General features: G+C 51.7%; 1 protein-coding gene across 2 annotated transcripts in view; it reads right to left on the bottom strand.

Moving 5' to 3' along the window:
* The window catches only part of SULF2 (sulfatase 2), a 139,701-nt gene extending 121,333 nt beyond the window's left edge, over positions 1-18,368 (bottom strand). For both annotated transcript variants that reach the window (XM_060030666.1, XM_060030667.1), the window contains exon 1: positions 18,249-18,368. The gene's annotated coding sequence lies outside the window, so the exon portion shown is untranslated. The remainder of the gene's footprint in view (positions 1-18,248) is intronic.
* Between the last annotated feature and the right edge of the window lie 217 nt (positions 18,369-18,585).

The raw sequence follows: 18,585 nt of genomic DNA, 5'->3' as shown, positions 1-18,585 counted from the left end.
CAGCAGCCAAGGGGAGCCACTTCATCTTTTCTGACGGAACCTCAGCTTTTCTGCTGTCCCCAGCATCAATCCCGCCATTCTACTGGTTACCAGTGATACACGTGCCTGGCCAGATTCATGGACGGGACACCAGGGATGCCCCACCTCCAGACGGAGGGGTGAGAAGATCGCACTGGAGATGAGCATGCGGGGTGTTATCTTGTGGCCCCTGGAAAACACAGGGGGCCCTGCCAAGTCACGGAGGCCTGGGCTCGGCCGTGGGTGAGAGCCTCTCCCCTGCACACGTCACCCCTTCTAGGAAGTGAAACTTGATCTGAGTCAGATTCTGCGTGTCTGTGTCTGCCAAGCTTTGGAGTTTGTGCCCAGGCCCATTTCAAAGATCCCTGAGCCTCAGGAAGCCCTGGGGTGACCAGAAGCCTCCCCCATGCCCACTCCTCTTTCTCGAATGACCCAAAGGGGTTAAATCAATGGGGCCCGTGCTGAGGCGGTTCTGAAGGGAGCAGAAGAGGCAGAAAGCAAGCTCGCCCTGGATGTGAAAGCACAGTGACACCCTCTCCTCCTCGCTGCAGAGAATGGAGGTGCCCCAGTTAAATCGGCATTGAAAACATTGATTTATTTTCACTTTTTAAAAAGTCCCGTCTTTTTAAGCAGAAAGGAAGCCACCTCATAAATGCAGAAACCCAAACAGAACTGGGTGACCTGATTTTGGGGAACTGGCCCTCACTTCCCCCAGACCTTTCCTCCTGCTGACGTGAGCAATGACCCTCCTCAGGGTTGGCCCTTTGGCCCCAGGAGCTCAGGGCCACCGTCTGCCGGGAAGCTGCCCGGTCCAGGAGGCTGCCGTCCCTGGTCTCGTTGGGTGGCCACTGGCTTGTCCTGGGGGGAGACTTCGACTGGGGGGTGACGGGCTGGGTTTGGGAGGAACGTTAACATAGCCTGGCTGGGCAGCAGAGCTGCAAACAGCTCCAACCTTCTAGAACTCAGCCTGAGACATGAAGCTTCTCGCAGAAGCAACCACTGCAGTTTGACAGGCAGCTCCCAGGAATTTTCTGGCGAGATGGGCAGCTTCCAGGGTCGGGGCTTCTGGTGTGAAGCCAACAGTCTGCTCTGCTCCCCGAAAGGGCGACATGACTGACCTTGACCCCAGCATCCCACATGTCAGGGTCTCGGAAATTCTGCTTGTCACCTGCACTCTTGTTTGTGCCAGATCCAGCTTTCTGTCCGCTCCCTTTCTTATTTCAGTAAATTTAGTTACAAAGGCAGTTTTCTCCCTCCATGGGGAATAAGCACCCCTTGCCCTAAACCAGGGTCTTTCAACTTGGGCACTGCTGACCTCTGGGGCTGCGTCATTCTCTGCAGTTGTGTGCACTGTACGGTGTTTAGCAGCACCCTTGGCCTCTACCCGTTAGATGCAGGTAGCAACCACCCACAACGATGACAATAAAAATGTCTCCAGGGACTTCCCTGATGGTCCAGTGGTAAAGAATCCACCTTCCAATTCAGGGGACACGGGTCCAACCCTGGTCGGGGAACTAAGATCCCACATGCTGCGGGACAACTAAGCCTGCGCGTCACAACTACTGAGCCCTCGCGCCTCAAGTAGAGAGAAGCCCACGTGCCGCAAACTACAGAGCCCACACACCACAACTAGAGAGAAGCCTGTGTGCCGCAAGGAAGAGCCTGTGTGCTACAACGAAAGATCCCGCATGCCACAATGAAGATCGTGCATGCCGCAACTAAGACCCGACACAGCCAAAAAAAACCGAAGTCTCCAAATATTGCCTAATGTCCCCTGCGGGGGGGTGGGTACAAAATTGCCCCCAGGTGAGAACCCCTGCCATAAATGGATAGCAGCACAAAGAAACAAATGTAGTGACATTACGGTTAAATTCCTGCTTGCCAAGGGCACTGAACATTTTCTTGCAAGGGGAGCAGGCCTCTTTGAAGACCACAACAGAGGGGTTAATGGAATTCCTTCCTTGATGACTCAGAAGGCTCAAAAGAGAGCACGATGACGTTCAATGCCATTAATGGCCTGGGCATGGACTCCTAAGATGAGGACCACTGGGCCCTGCCCACTGGGAACCATGCCTCAATCCAGTCAGTGGGACTGGCTGGGCCGGAGGCCAGTGGACTGGCCCACCGCCTGGGCTCACAGGAATTCTAGATGCTGTTTGGTCACCTGTGGAGAGACACCTGTGTGCAGTGGCCTTTGTCTAAAGTGGGGACACAAACTCAAATGCCTGCAGAGCCCAGGCAAGAGAAGTGAGTGACATGGCCTGGATTTAGGGTCACAGGGAGGGGTGGGGACCGGACCACACCCGTGGGGATGCCATTTTCAGAGTAAAAACAGTCAATACATTTTAAACACTGAGCGGGCCAAACAAGGCTCCTCTGGAGCTTGGCTGGGGGCCCATTTGCAGCCCTTCGAAGGTACCTGATCTTTCCTGAGCACCTACTTTGTGCTAGGTGCTGTGTGGAATGCTGGGAAACAGCTGCGATCACCAGGCAGGCCAGGCCTCTGTCCTGAAGGAGCTGAGATTCTGGTGGGGGAGACACAGATTTAACAAATGAAGATGAATTTCAGATGATCTTAAGTGCTTTGAAGGGAGCTGTCAGGATGACAGGATAGAGTAAATCAGGGGAGACCTCTAGGAGGTGATGTCTGCGCCGACACCAGAAGGTGGGTGAGAAGCCAGTTGTGGGCGCAATGCTTTCTAAGCAAGGGGAAAAGCAAGTGCAAAGGCCCTGTGGTGGGAATGAGCTGGGTCGGTTTGAAGACCGTAATAAAGACCAGAATGGCAGCAGCAGGGAGCAGCTGTGGCAGCCTGGCCTACCTGAGGTTGGACGTCACTTGCCCCCTGCCCAGGCCTTCCAGGTAGGCCACACCTGCTGCCCTTCCCGGTGCTTAGGGGAAACGGGAATCAGATACAGTTCTTCCCACCTCTGTTCTTTGTTGTTTTGTCTTGGCCGCGGACAAAAGCTTCCCTGGCAGCAAGCTACGAAGTTATTTCTGCAAAGGGCTTTTGGCCAAAGGCAATAAAGTCGGACCGTGACAGAGTCATTATTCACGCCTAATTGCAGGCTGGTTCTTGGCTTCAACGGGCCCGGCCAGGGCTGGCGATGCCGGTCACTGCCCCTCCCACCTGTTAACCCCGCACGTTCTCAGCACTGTTTACCCCCACAGAACCCACATTTAGGTTTCCAGAGACTGCAGTCTCCTTCGAGAAGAACATAAAATGGATGAAAGGCTATTTTAGCTGCTCGGTATTAATAATCCAATTATTTCTTCCCTTTCACCCAACCTGCAGCCATGGGCACCGTGCTCACCCATCAGGCCCCTGCTATTAGGAGATGCGCGTCTCATTAGCTCACCTTGGAAATGGCCTGACGCTTGGCAATTATTTGATAAGACTGTACTCACAGGCAGGGGAGGGAGTCTGAAGCAACTTTTACCAAATAACCCACTAAATTTAGAGATGGGAGTCAGAGAGAATCTCGAATGACAGGTCTGTTTCCAACCCTGGACTGCTGTGCTGTCTAATTAGCAGCTGGAAATAGACCGTCACGTGGGAGGACAGCCTGGGTCACAGGTGTTCTCTGAGCTGGGATCAGTTTCTCTGGGGGACTCACTGGGTGTCACCAGGTGTTACTGTGTGTCCAGGTGCCCAGTGGCTGGAAGAAAGGGAGTGGGGGCCGGGCTGCCCGTGTTCATGGTGGGGCGGGGCCTGGGGGTGGCAGGAGCCCACCCACTGCGCAGGCCGGGCCCTTATTACTGTGCACGCTCTCCCTTCCGGGGCCAGCTCCAATCAGCCCCACCTTCGGGGTGCGGATGCTGAGTGTAGCCAGGATTCTGGGAGCTGGCTTTGGCCCATAAAATGAGGGGGGGCTCCCAAACCCTCAGCAGTGCCTGAACTGCGGGGCCCCTGCCCGGGAAGAGCTGCCACACAGATTGGGCATTCTACTTATACCAGACTTAAAAAAAATTCATCTATCCATCCATCCATCCTCCATTCATTCATTCAAAAATGTTAACTGCTCATCCTGGGGCAGAGCCACTTACTCAGGGGCTGTACAGAGGTTTTCTAACTATTTTTGTCTGTCCAGCATCTGGTCCCCTTCTCTTGACAACAGTACCCCAATTTCCTCTTGAGGATTCTCTCTCCCCTGCCAAGATGCCCCACCCTCTCCTGCCATGTGACCAAAGGGTGATCCTATGACAAAAGTTGGCAAATCAGACTCTCTCACTGGGCCCCTGACATTCAAATAGAATGTCAAGAGCAGGAAAAAAAAAAGCAGGGGTGCATTTATCTCATTGGAACCCCTCCTTCAGGAGGCTGCCAGTCACTCCTGCTCCTAGGCCCCTAGAACTTCTGAAGCTAAAGCCTTAAGAAGGCCTGGCAGCTTTTACTTGTGCGCTCTTAGAAGTCAGGCTACCCCGAGACCGCCATACTGTGAGGAAGTACAAGCAGCCATGGGAAAAGGCCACGTGGAGGAGGATGCAGCCATTCAGCTGATGGCCCCAAAGGAGCTCCCGCCTCTTGATCAACACTAGCTACCAGCCGTCCGGGTGGAGCCATTTTGGACCTTCCAGCTGACATCATCTGAAGCAGGAGAACCACCTGGCAACTCACAAACTCATCCGAAGTAAATAATCATTGCTTTCAGCCACTGAGCTGGGGACACACAGCTAAAGAATCCGCAATGACACTGATTAGAGCCTGTTCCTCCAACGGGAAGGTCTCAGATGACCTATGATGAGTCAATATTTTTGGTTTCCTGGGGCCAAGCAGATGAACACTTAGAGGAGAACATCATTCATTCATTCATTCAATCACTGTTTTGAACAGCGGTAAGCTGGCACAAAGATGAACAAGCTTAAGGAGCTCCTATTCTGGTGGGGGGATCACACACTGCCTCAGTTTCCTCAGGTATGAAATGGAGACGATAACAGGTCCTGATTAAGAGGACTGTCATGACGATTAAATGCTTGGCAACAAGTACCCATTAGATACTAGATTTTGTTATTATTATAATAAATTGAAGTTCCAACGCATTGTCCCTAGAAGGGTGGCCATCTGGTATGAACAAAGTGTTACAGCAAAGGAAAAACTCAAATGCCCACATGGGCCAGGCAGGTAACGTAACCAAGTATAAGAAAAACTTGAAACCCACACGCCTCCTTCTTTCCATCTCTCACTTTACCACTTTTGATAGAGGCATTCGAACACAGAAATACTGATCCATGAGAGAGGAGCAGCAGGGCAAGTGCAATGATAAATGGCAAATGAACTTGGTTGTACCCTCAGACAATAGGGAATGGGGGTGAGGAGGACTGTGGCAAAGTGGAAAATATACCATCAGTGGGGACAGGAGCCCAGTGCCGCCACATATAGCCCACGTCTATTTTTCAGAAGCTGGAAACTCTCATTTTAAAAATGTGAAGTCTCACAGTTGTTAAAAATCTGCCAACTTCAAAAAATGTTAAAAATAGTGTGTAAGTCAGGGGCTTCCCTGGTGGCGCAGCGGTTGAGAGTCTGCCTGCCGATGCAGGGGACGTGGGTTCGTGCCCCGGTCCGGGAAGATCCCACATGCCACAGGGCAGCTGGGCCCGTGAGCCATGGCTGCTGAGCTTGCATGTCCGGAGCCTGTGGTCTGCAACGGGAGAGGCCACAACAGTGAGAGGCCCGCGTACCGAAAAAAAAAAAAAATAGTGTGTAAGTCAAACAAAACATTTCTGTGAGCGGAATATGGGCACTGGTCAGCCAGCCTGTGATGTCCTATTCCTAAAGGATGGCAGAGCAAGGAGACCTCTCACTTTGTTCATCTGTAAAACGGGGATTAGAATATCCCTGTGCTATAGACTGAATGTTTGCATCCTCCCCAAATCCCTATGTTGAAACCTAATCCTCAATATCATGGTATCTGAAGTTGTGACCTTTGGAAGGTGATTAGATCACGAGGGTGGAGCCCTCAGGAATGGGATTAGTGCCCTAATAAAAGACCCCAGAGAGTTCCCTTGCCCCTTCTGCCATATGAGGACACAGAGAGAAGATGGTGCCGTCTATGAACCAGGAAGCAGGCCCTCACCAGACACTGAAACTGTTGGCACCTTGACCTTGGACTTCACAGCCTCCAGAACTGTGAGAAATAAATTTCTGTTGTTCATAAGCCACCCAGTCTCTGGTTTTCTAGTACAGCAGCCAGAATGGACTAAGACACCCTGAGCAAGCACTTAGACCACCACCTGGCATGCAGAACTTTCTCAGTTGTGTGTGGGTCCCGGAAAGGAGGTGAGAGAGGTAGGTCTCCTGCACGGTGATAGCTTCCTCCAGGAGGGGACAACTTGGGGAAAGCGGGGGTAGTTGTCATTCCCAGGGCCCAGGGCAGAAATCTTCGATCTAAGAGCCCTCATTACAAGGTCATGTCACAGATCCCTCATTAGAATGTCATGCCACTGATCTCACGGATTAACTTATGTATCTCAGGTGGTCTGAGACTGGTCAGAAGCAGAACATTCCACCAGCGCTTCTGCAGGGCCTGATGTCCCTGCTGTGGTATGAGGGAGGTATCTGCCGCTGTGAAAAGGATGTTAGCACAAAGCCTGGCTCCTCCACTGGGCTGGGTACCGGGAGGGGACAGGGACTGGTGACTAGGTGAGAGCAACCCCCTCCACTCTCACCTGTGCTTTTGGCAGATGACAAACAGGTTTCGACTCCCTTGCCTTGAGCAAGGACCCCAAACACTAGATTCAGATCCACCAGCACATCTCCAAGCCTCCTGCCTTGATTCTTTCTTCCCCAAAATATTTCCTGAGCACTCAGAGTGCCAGGCCTTGTTCTAGGTGCCGGGATACAAACAAGGTCCCCACAACCATGGGGTGTACTTTTTAGCAAGAGGACAAAGAAGCAAGTAAGTAAATCCAGGTAATTCCAGAGAGTGAAAAGTGCTATAAACATAAACCGAGGAGGCGTTCTTGACATTCTGAGGAGGTGACATTTGAGCTGAGACCTGAAGCATCCAGAGGGGCCCGACCTGTGATGCTCTGGAGGAAGAGCGGTCCAGGCAGTGGGAACAGCAAGAGCAAAGGCCCTGAGGTCGGAACAAGCACTGATGCAGCCAAGGAACAGAGAGGAGGCCAGCGTGACTGGGTGTAGCATGCTGAGTGGAGTGAGACGGAGGTGGAGGCCAGGCGGTGCAGGGCAAGGTAGACTTCATTACGGGTGTAGCGGGCCCCTGGAGGGAGGGTTTTATTCGAGGAGCTGCTAGCTCCTACAAGCCCTTTTGGGATTTTGCAGAAATGCACCCTTTCTAGCACTTACTCTCCTGCTTCAGCAGCCCTCAGCCTCAGTTGTACATTGGAATCATCTGGGAGCTGTAAAACAGCCTGATGTCTGCCCCTCCCCTCCACCCAGGGGTGCTGATTTAATTGGTCTGGGTATGGCCTGGGCACTGGAACTTAAGAGCTCCCCTGGAGATTCTGTTGGGAACCCCGGCTCCACTCACAAGCATCTCCCTGTGCACACAGTGAGGAGCCCCATCCTGGGCTCCTAGGACACACTCAGGGCCCTGTCCTATAGGTCCTTCCCCTACAGGTCAGCTCCTTTCCTGAGATGGACTCACTGAGGCCTAAAAGAGGAGGTGGGCGGGGCAGGGTTAGGGGTGGACATGACGTAGCTCATCAGCTCAGGAAGCCACAGAGTCAATCTCTAAGCCCAGTTATGCCTTCAGCCTGCTCCTGTCCCTCTGAGCTGGACGTTCCTCATCAGCAGGAAGGAAACCAATGGCTTTTCTTATGAACGGAGTGGCTGAAAAGACCATACAGGATGCTAGGCGTAAAAGCACTTCAAGAGTTAAAAAGAACTGACGCAGCCACTATAGAAAACAGTGTGGAGGTTCCTCAAAAAATTAAAAATAGAACTACCACATGAGGGACTTCCCTGGTGGCGCAGTGGTTAAGATTCCGCCTGCCAATGCAGGGGACACAGGTTTGAGCCCTGGTCTGGGAAGATCCCACGTGCCACGGAGCAACTAAGCCCATATGCCACACATACTGAGCCTGCACTCTAGAGCCCGCTAGCCGCAACTACTGAGCCCATGCGCTGTAGCTACTGAAGCCCACGCGCCTAGAGCCCGTGCTCTGCAACAAGAGAAGCCACCGCGATGAGAAGCCCGCGCACCGCAACGAAGAGTAGCCCCTGCTCGCCTCAACTAGAGAAAGCTGGTGCAGCAATGAAGACCCAACGCAGCCAAAAAAACAAAACAAAAAAACCAAAAAACTACCACATGATCCAGCAATTCCACTTCTGGGTATTTATCCCAAGGAAATCAAATCACTTGAAAAGCTATCTGCACTGACCCCCCTGCCATGTTCACTGAAGCAATACTTACAGTAGCCAAAATATGGAAACAATCTAAGTGTCCACTGAGGGATGAACGGGTAAAGATAATGCGGTATATGTCTATAATGGATTACTCAGCCATACAAAAGGAGGAACTCTTTCCATTTGCGACAACACAGATGGACCTTAAGGGCATTATGCTAAGTGAAATAAATCAGAGAAAGACTAATACTGCATGATCTAAATCTAAAAACAAAAAACAAACCCATAATTGAACTCATAGCTACAGAGAACACATTGGTGGTTGCCAAAGGTGGGGGGTGGGGGATGAGCGAAATGGGTGGAGGTGGTCAAAGATATAAACTTCCAGATATAAAATAAATAAGTCTTGGGGATGTAATGTACAGCATGGTGACTACAGTTAACAACACTGTACTATATATTTGAAAGCTGCTAAGAGAATAGATCTTAAAAGTTCTCATCACAAGGAAAAACTGCACCTATGCGTGGCAATGGGTGTTTAACTACACTTACTGGGTAACCATTCTGCAATGTGTACATGTATCAGATCATTACGTTGTAATCATTATGTCGTATATCTAAAATGTATACAATGTTACATGCCAATTATATCTCAATTTAAAAAAGCTAAAAAGTATCTACAAATATAAGCAATAATAACTATGACGGCAATAACATCTACGTTTTGAGGCAATTTCCATGTACCCACACACTGTTCCAGTGTTTCACAGTAACTCTAGGAGGAGTCTACTGGGATTGCCCCCATTGTACAGAAGAGGGCTCTCAGGCTCAGAGAGGTCAAGTGACTTGCCCAGCTCCACCCAGCTTCTGCATGGCCAAGCTGGGATCTGAACCAGGAAGTCTGGTTCTGGAGTCTACGCCCTTAACCATTATGACACATGGATTCTCAGGGCGTTATGTTCAATCATCTGTACCAGCTTCATCTCCTGCCCAGGTGGAAACCACTGATACCCAGATTAACCCGAGAACTCATCACCCCATTCACTGGAGAGCCTGGTCCACGCCAACCACATGCGTTTATTTCACTGGCTGGACTGGGACATTTTAGGAACATGTCAACAGGAAGGGTGAGGGGCAGAAAGAGGGGCTTGGGGACAAATCTGAGGCAGAAACTGTGGGTGCCTCCCCTTCCGGTCATTCCCTGGTCTACAGGACCCCAGTTTTTTCAGGGGGTGGATCTTCCCCCACCCTGGCAACAAACCAGCATTAGTCTAAGCCAGTGGCTCTCAAGGGGGTGAAATCATTCCCCAAAGAGGCGTTTCTCTGGAATTTGTGAGGTTTTGGTTGTCACATGACTGGGGGATGCTTGTGGTGTCTAGTGGGGTTGCAGGGATGGTGGATAATGCAATGCTCCACGCAGTGAAGAATCGCCCCATTTCCAGCATGACTTTTGGACATCCCACCAGACACTCATGTAGGTGAAAAAGCTTTTACATTGCCTGACCTTAGACATGAACTCCGCTTCACACATAAACGCCAAAGATGTATTTGTGTGGTTCTACCCTATGCTGAATTTTCCAGGAATGCAACCGCTAAGTAAACTGAGGGAAGACTGTAGTTTGTTTCCTTTGGAAAATTTGGTAAATTGTTCTGCTTTGGAAAATCGTATTACTTACGGCCATAGCACTTGTGGTCTTCAAGTTGCCAAACCCAAACATCTGTATCCCACTGCATCTGTAGCTGTCAGATTTATGTGATTCTATACTAGTGTGAGCATCTGACTGCTTCATTACACCTTCTAATGTAGTTGTGTCTAAGTGTTCATAGGCTGCAATATATATGCTTAATTAGAAATCACTTTCCTTTTTAGCTTTTCTTTAAATTACAGTGAGGGTACTTTATTGATTAAAATATATGTGTAGACGGGTTATATTATCTATGAATTTACTTCAGGTAAACTTGGCAAAATCTGTTCGTTATAAGAAGAAGGTGTTTGACCTGCTAATTTGGGGAACAACTAAGCTAAACCGAACATAAAAACCCTATTTCCCTTTGTCAGTGTTTGGCTTAGAGGCTAGTACAAAACCCAACCCCAGGGCAATGAAGCTAAACCTAAGTCTGCTGGGGTGGGAGTGTTCTTGGAAGGATTTTGCTCTCTAATTAAAAGAGAGATCGCAAGGAATCCTGCTCTTTATTCCCATTTTGTAGGGGGATGTGATGTCTGGAGCTGTGGCAGCCATCTTGAGATCATGAAGCAACAAAGACCATGAAGCTGAGGACAGAGGAACAGGCTAGGAACATCCTGGGTCCTTGAGGACATTATTTTTTAGCAACAAATTGGCCCTTGGGCCCCCCCACTTTGGATTCTCATTATGTGAGAATTAAGTGTTGCTACTGCACAAGCCACTCTCAGCCAGGAATTCTATTACTTGCAGTGAACACATCTTGATTCACACTCAAGTGATTAGGACTCCAAACCACTAAGACTCTAGTAGGCTCTCCTCCTCTCTGAAATATCAAGGTAAGTGGCCTGCAATCAGAAGTCTGTGGACAGTGCCCGTCTCTAGAACAGGCCAGAAATGCTGCTTTTGGATGATGTGATTTTCACCAGAGCATGAACATCTCCTGGACTTTTGTGGCTAAAAACACTCCCCTGTTCTGGCTGCTGAGGTGGGTCAAGTCACCCGCTGGGACCCTGGTCTCCAGCCAATAAGAAAGGCTGTTGGCAGCATTCTTCTCCTAACACATCTGGCTTCCACCTGGCCAAACACATCTCGGGTACTGTTCATGGTCTCCGGGGACAGCCCTATCCATCAACTCACACACACAAGCCCTGCTCATAACGACTCTGAGTTTGGGATAGAACTTATCCAAGTTTCAATCAAGGCCCAGGTGTATAAAGCAGTGGATACAGGCCTTTCGTAAGACGAAGCTACACGTCAGAGGCCAGGGCCACCGGGCAGCATGTGTTTTGGAATCATATTAAGAGACCGTGGAAAATTCAAAACAGTGGCAGATACTGGTTAGAGAGAATTCCACGAAGTCTGGGTCTGGGCTGGAGGAGAAGCTCTGAAGACCATGTGACCAGCTGTTCTACCAAGGAGGCACTGTGCTGCCTGTAAGGCCCAGGATCCCATTTGAACTTCAGCAGTTTCCCGAGGGCATCTGCTGCAGAGTGATGACTATTTAGCTCTGTCTGCTAATCACTGAGCAATGAGTAGATGGACAAGGTGGGGTGAAGGGGCTCAGCCTGGGCCTTTGGGAATTTCTCAGGAGGATCATAAAGAGGTGAGCGTGTGGGATGTCTAAAAATATTCATTCAATTGATGCATGACAGGCACTGGAGTGGGGGACGAGGGAGGAAATCCCATCAGGGAACAAAATACATTCTCCCTAGATGACTGTGTCCAGCCCCAGGGCTTAAAATAACATGGATGTACCGATGACTCTCAAATTTCACTTGCCAGTACCAACCAGCTCCAGACTTGTGTATCCAGCACCCAGTGAGCCTTCCGCCACCCAGGTCGAGTGTCATCTCAAACCCAACATTTCCACAACTACATTCTGGATTATCCTCGCTCCTCCAAACCTTCTCTCCTCGTCTTCCCTACTTAGGAATCACCATACTCCAAGCTGCCCAGTCATCTTTGACTCCTCGGCCTTAGAGATATATGGGGCTGAGTCAGTCTCTGTTGTGGGGTTGTCCTGCACATTGTAGGGTGTTTAACAGCATCCCTGGCCTCCACCCACTAGATACCAGTAGCATCTCCTCCCTAGTTGTGACAACCAAAAACACCTCCCGACATTGCTAAATGTCTCCTGGGGGGCAAAGTTGTCCTTGGTTGAAAACTACAGCTCTTCCCTCACTTTGAGTATCCAATCTACCAGAAAGTTCCACAGGCTTTGCCCCCCAAATATATCTCCAATCCACCCATTTCACTCCATCTCCATTCCTACCACCAAAATCCTGGCCCATATCAGCTCACCATCCTCATGTCTCTGCTTCCACCTGCAAAGCATCCCTCTCATGGTAGCCACTGACATCTTTTTAAAACACCAATCCTGTCATTCCCTGACTTAAAACTCTCCAGTGGTTTTCCATTTCATTTGAAATAAAATCTAAATTTCTCACCTTGGCCCCCATTTCTCACCACTGACCTCAACCCCCACCCCCACCCCACCCCGCCGCTTACTCACTACCCTTCACCCCACTGGACTTCTATTTGTGTTTTAAACAGGTGTCTTGAACAGGCCACTCCTCTCCACCTCCAGGCCTTTGCACTGGCTGCTCCTTCTACCTGGAATGCTCTTCCTCTACATCTTCCCCAGGTTGGCTCATCTCAAAATTTAGGTCAAAACTCAAAAGTCACATCCTCAGAGGGGCCTCCCTTGACCACCTGCCAAAAGTTGCCCTCCCCCACTCCCCATAATTTCCCATCACGTCACTATCTTATTTCCACCGTACAGCCTGGCACTTTCTGAAAGAGCCTCGGACTCGTTTGCTTGTGTATTATCTGCTTTCTCACCCTCTGGAATGTAATTCCATGAGAGTAGGGTTCTCTCTTGTTCATCCTAACGCCTAACACAGTGCCTGTCACACAATAGCTGCTCAATAAACACGTGTGCACTGACAAATAAGAGGAATGACCTCTTCATCTGTACTGCAGTTTCCAGAACACCTTTATATGCCTGATCTCATTTAGAGCATTTCCTCTGCCTTCTGGCTGCCCCTGCATCAGACAGGAGTACAAGATATGCACACTTGATGGGCCCTCTTTCCACCTCTTTGCTGATGCGGAACACACACACACGCACACACACACAGGGCACTCTGGTTCCCTTCCGGCAGCCAGGGCCCTCCCTGGGAGTTTGATTCAGCAGGGTCTGGAATTTGAGCTTTTTAACAAATACCTCCAGACGACTCTCATGGTGGAAGGTTGGGCAAACACTGCCCCACCAGAAGTCACAGAATCGTAGAAGTCCCTCGCTGACTGTCTCAAGGACCTGTAGGGACGCGGGCCACTCTCTGCTGGAATGGGCTAAATGCCTTGAGCCGTCATGAGCCTTACTTCAAACCGTTGGAGCCTAGAAGACACTAGGGTCTGTAGCCCATCCAGGAGGAAGAGTTTCAGAAGAAGAGACCTTCAGCCCCTTACCCCTGAAGAATAAAGGTGCAGAATCTCTCGCGGGAAACGAGACAGGCTGGGACCCGGGACCCTTTGCTGCAGTGCCGCAGTTCTTGCACCTGCTCAAACGTCTCCTCGAGCAACAAAATACAAAGAAACTATAAGGGATTAAAAATAACTGTGCGCATGCACGATTGGGGCAAATTCTGGACAACAAGATACAAAGAGACCAAAAAGCTCAACTGCCACTTTTAAAGGGCCCGGAGCAAAAACAGGGCACTGCGCATGCCCCCTGCACACAACACCACCTAAGGGGGGGGCAGCCCACCTAAGCCACCGCTCCAGTCCGACCCCTGGACATACCCCTACCATCACCCCATATAAGGAATCAGCTCACACACCCTGAGGGAGGGAGCGAGCCAGCAAGGGAACCTGTACTTGTTCTTACCCCCCACCCCCGCAGCAGCAGGGGCCCCAATAAAGCCTTACCTGAAAAAAATAAATCACAGAATTCAGGCCAGGTAGCACCTGTCAGACACTAAGGCAGAAAAGTCCAGCCTCCAGCACTTGTTAACCTCAGTGGAGGGGCAGGGGAGGCTGTCCACTAAGCAGCTGTTTCTGCGGTACCCCCTCGACCAAACTGGAAGCAGGTCCATCTGGCCATCATGTGTCACATTCATGTCCCCCCTCATCATAGGCACTGGCGGTCTGCCTCCCCAGCAGCCAGGCTCCCTTTCCCTGGTGTCCTCTGGGGCCTTGGGGTCTTAGTTGGTTTGCCCCCAGCTCCAGGGCGGGCCCTGGGAGCCTGGCCTAAGCCCATGGTCATTGACTCATTTCCATGGCCAGTGGCTGACCTGGAGTGAGCACGTGACATAAAACAGTCTAATCAGAGGGACGGTTGGGGCTTGGGTGGGCATTACCAGAAAAGAGGCTTGTTCTTTCCTGGTGGGCTCAAACCAGAGAGAATGAGAGGACAGCTCTTGAGCTCAACTCCTTAATCATGAGAACAGCCAATGTTTCCCCAGGGCTTGCCTGTGTCAGACACCATGTTAAAGCCCTTGACACTGATGATCTCATTTTAGCCTTTCCTACCAGCCAGGAGAGAGGTGCTGTGATTATCGACATTTGCTGGTTGAGAACACTGAGGCAATAGAAAGGTTAAGTAACGTGCCGTGGATCACATAACTGGGCAGGTAGCCACGCAGCCTTGCTCTCCTGACCACGGTGCTAGAGGCTGCCCGCCTCTCAGAGCTGGAGAGAGAAACCAGCCCCGTGGAAGAAAGAGCAGAGATGGAGAGGAACAGATTTTCAGGCCAAAACGTGAGCCCTGACTCAGCTGCGCCTGAAGCTGTTACCTTAGCATTTTTTGGTCATGAAAGCCAGTAAGTCCCTTTCTCTTCTTAAATTGATTTGTGATTTTTTCCCCCTACTTTCTGTTGCTTACAAGAGAAAAGGTCCCGGTTACTTCCCAGTCCTTCTAGGAAAGTACCCCTAACTGATAATCCGCTTGCGACTTGCACACAGCTGCTGCCCAGTAAACACCAGCAGATGCGGGTGAGGACGGCTCTCGCTTCCCACCCGTTAACCCGCTGGGTCTGTAACCCTGACACCCACCTGCAGCCAGCCTAACGCCACTTCCCCTCTCCTCTCCGAGTGAGGCCTGGTTCCCTAGCAACCACCCCAGTTAGGCAAACACGCCATTTATCAGGATGCCAATTAATTATAATGATCTTAATGATCTTCCAATTAGGCAGCGCCTTGCATCTGGATCAGGGGCACTGCAGATTCCCCGCCAGGGCCCATCACAAGGAAGTGCGTGGAAGGTAGGCCAGGGTGAGGCCTCCCTCACCTGGAGGTCAGCACTGAGAGGGGGCCCTACCTTCCACATCCACTGGTCACACAGGGCCCAGGCCTGAAACAAAGGGCCCTGGACCCCCCCCCTCCCCCTCCCCCTCCCCTCCAGGGACAGGCCGATGCGACTCCATCACCAACCACAAGAGGGCCACACCTCTTGGAGAATTTTCACCCTCTTGCCATTGTGCCTTCAGTGGGCACGAACCCTCCCCTCAGATCTCATGGCTTTTGGCTGTCAGTCCGCGTGATACATCCCTTTGCATCCTGACTCAGGGAGTGTGTGTGCGTACTTGCAGGGAGAAGGGAACATGGCCAGGCAATCACATATTTTCCTCAAGGCATCCCTCACCCCCAAAACCAAAATACAAACCCCAGCCTCCCCCCAAACACTGGAGGTTTTTGGAGAGAAGTGGGACTACTGAGGGGCTTCTGCCTTTCAAAGTTTGATCGTCTAATTGTGTTTCTTTTTTTCCCCCCACTGCATATCTGTTTCTTCTACACTTGGAATAAAGGCCAAGGAGGGAAGAGAGTACAGTGGGTCAGAGTGGACCCCGGAGGCCCAGGGTCTCGCCAATCCCAGCTGTACCACTGACCAGCTGTTGGAAAGTCACGATCCTCTCAGTGCCTTAGTTTCCTCCTCCTTAACACGATGACAATCACAGGACCTACCTCCCAGGTGTTTTGAGTGAATGAAATGAGTTATCATGCCTAAGGATTTAGAACAGTGCTTGGCCCATGAAACACTACATAAGTGTTAACTATCATATCAAGTCTAGACTAAACCCTTTCTTTTAAATACAAAATGGTCAGAAATGATGATATTCTTCTGCAGGACAAGGCTTTCAGTCTCTTTCTGAGGGAAGGAAGTCTAAAAACAGATTGGATGGAGTTGGGCCAGATTCCCTGGCTGGCTAACTCAGGAGACCAGAAGCTGCCCCCTTGAGGCAGGTCCAAACAGATAAAGCGAACATATCCAGGGAAAGGAAGAGGGAAATATTATTCCCAAATCTAAAGGATCTTCAAGTGTGAGGGTGTGCGACCGCACACCAGCTAGGTCCTAGGGATGGCGGCTAAAGGGAGTTGTTGGGCAGGGGACACACACATGTACATATACCACACACAGTCTCACACACAGCCGCCTGGTCCTCCTCCAGGCGGAGGCGTTTTACAATTAACTCATCACTCAACCCTCAAGTTTGAAAACTTAACATGCTATTAAGGTTTCAGACAAAGCCATAAATTCAAATAAAAAAACCAAAAAATATACACAAAGCCCAAAGCCCAAACCCACACTGACTCTCAGCCATGCCGACATCATGCATTTATGTGCATAAACTTGGCCCAAGGAAGATCCTTCGTGAGCAAACGTCCAACTGCCATCAGCAAAGCCTGCCACCATCTCCCCTCGAGCTGCTTATGAGGACACTAAGTTACACACCCGGACAGGCTGTTGTGATGAGTTCTCTCCTCCACACGTGGGACAAGCACAGCTGGGAGAACCTCTCTCACCAGGTGAGTGGTCTTCAGGCTGTCCTCCCCACCCCCTTTCTACATGGAATGAATGCCTTTAATTTAATTAAAACCCTCCAGTGGCTCTGCAATGGGTAGTGGAGATGCAGCAATAGCAAATCTCCTTCACTATTAACTACAAGATGAGAGTAACTGTTCCTGCTCCGGGGAGAGACACTGGGTGTCCTCCAGGGAAAGCCCATCCTCCCTGCTTCTCTGGCCCCCAGAGAACCTGCCCAAGAGCAGCCTCCCTTCTCTGCCCCAAAGGAAGGGAGAGCGGCGCTGTGGGAAAGAGGCAGGGGACAGATGGAGGGGCACGCGGGAGGGTGTCCCGACATGCACAGATGTGCAAATACCCAGATTCAAATATAAGCTAAATGTAATGACTTGGTTAATTAAATATTGACTTTTAACTCAAAAAGTGATTAAAACAAGCTGCAGGAAAGGCTGTCCAGAGAGCAGAGGGGGCAGGGAATTGATTCAGAACTTTCAGGAAGGGCGAAGAGGAGAAGGAAAAAGGGGACTCTCAAAATGGATGTCTGGGCTTGTCCTACTGTGTGCAGGGGCCATGGTCTTCAGTCTCTACACGGGGAGTTGCGGACAGAGGTCACTGGGCAAAACTAGGATTTGCGGGTGTCACCTTACTGTTTCCCACCCTTAGACCGCATCTCTTTCCCTAGCTGCCCTCAAAGTGAACTGAAAGCTTGTGGTGCTCAGGAACTCGAGTCTGTTCATCGCTTTTCTCTGGATCATAACGCGGTGCCGGGCACCAGGAGGTGTTCCATAAAGGCTTGCAGAACGAATGAATGAACTACTATAAAGAATATTAAAAGAAAAAGTACAGTCCTAGAAACCGCTGCGGCTCCACTATCACACTTCCGAAATCCCCGGGCGGCTGGACGGGAGCATCTCTCTACAAGGAGATGAGAACTGGTTCCGACCCAGCCTAGGAGGAGATTTGTCTTTATAATCCCATTTGCCTTCAGTATGTGCGAGCTCCCTATCACTCTGAAGATCCGGTCCACTGCTTTCCCGTGTCCTGCCCGGACAAGCCCCACGTGGTCTGGCTTCTAGCCGGTCCGTTGGGTCTAAACTCAAAGGGGTCAAAGAGGCCAGCCCCCTGCGGCCGGCGAGCCCAGGAGCGCTGCCTCCAAGGTCTCCAAGGCTCCGCGAGGCGCGTCGGCGGGTCAGGGGCGCGGTGGAAAGTCCTCGCCCGCTCGCCCAACCCGCCAGAGGGGTCAAACGGGTCATCCTCCCGCGGCCCGCCGGCGCCGGAGCCACCCTGCAGCCCGCGCTCTGCGCTGGGGCCGGAGCCTAGCGGTGGGGACTGGCCCCAAGCTCACCTGGGAAGCAGTCGCGGCCGCGCGCGCCCCGGGGCCGACTCCGGCCGCGGGGAGCCCCCGCCCCGCCCACCTGGCCCCCGCGCCCCACTCACCAGCGCGCACGGCCCCGGCGGCCTCAGCGGGCGCTGGGCGACGCCGCCTCTACCGCAGCCCGGCCGGGCCGCGGGGCGCAGGGAGTCCGCGCCGCCGCTGCTGCTGCTGTTGCTGCCGCCGCCGCCGCCGCCGCTGCTGCATCCCCAGCGAGTGCTGCTGCCGCTCCTCCTCCCCTCCCTCCGCCTCCTCCCGCCTCTCCGCCCTCTGGCTCCGCCGCCGCCGCCGCCGCCGCCCCCCGGCCCCCGCCCCGGCGCGCCGCCCTCGCCAAAGTCCGGGTCCGCGCCTTGCCCGGGCGGCTCTCGCATCGCCGCAGCCTGGCCGCCGCGCCGCCCGAGC

This window comes from Delphinus delphis, chromosome 15, assembly GCF_949987515.2.
Source record: "Delphinus delphis chromosome 15, mDelDel1.2, whole genome shotgun sequence".
Classification (NCBI taxonomy): Eukaryota; Metazoa; Chordata; class Mammalia; order Artiodactyla; family Delphinidae; genus Delphinus; species Delphinus delphis.
Note: the sequence above shows the minus strand (reverse complement) of the source record. Positions and strands in the feature narration are given on the sequence as shown.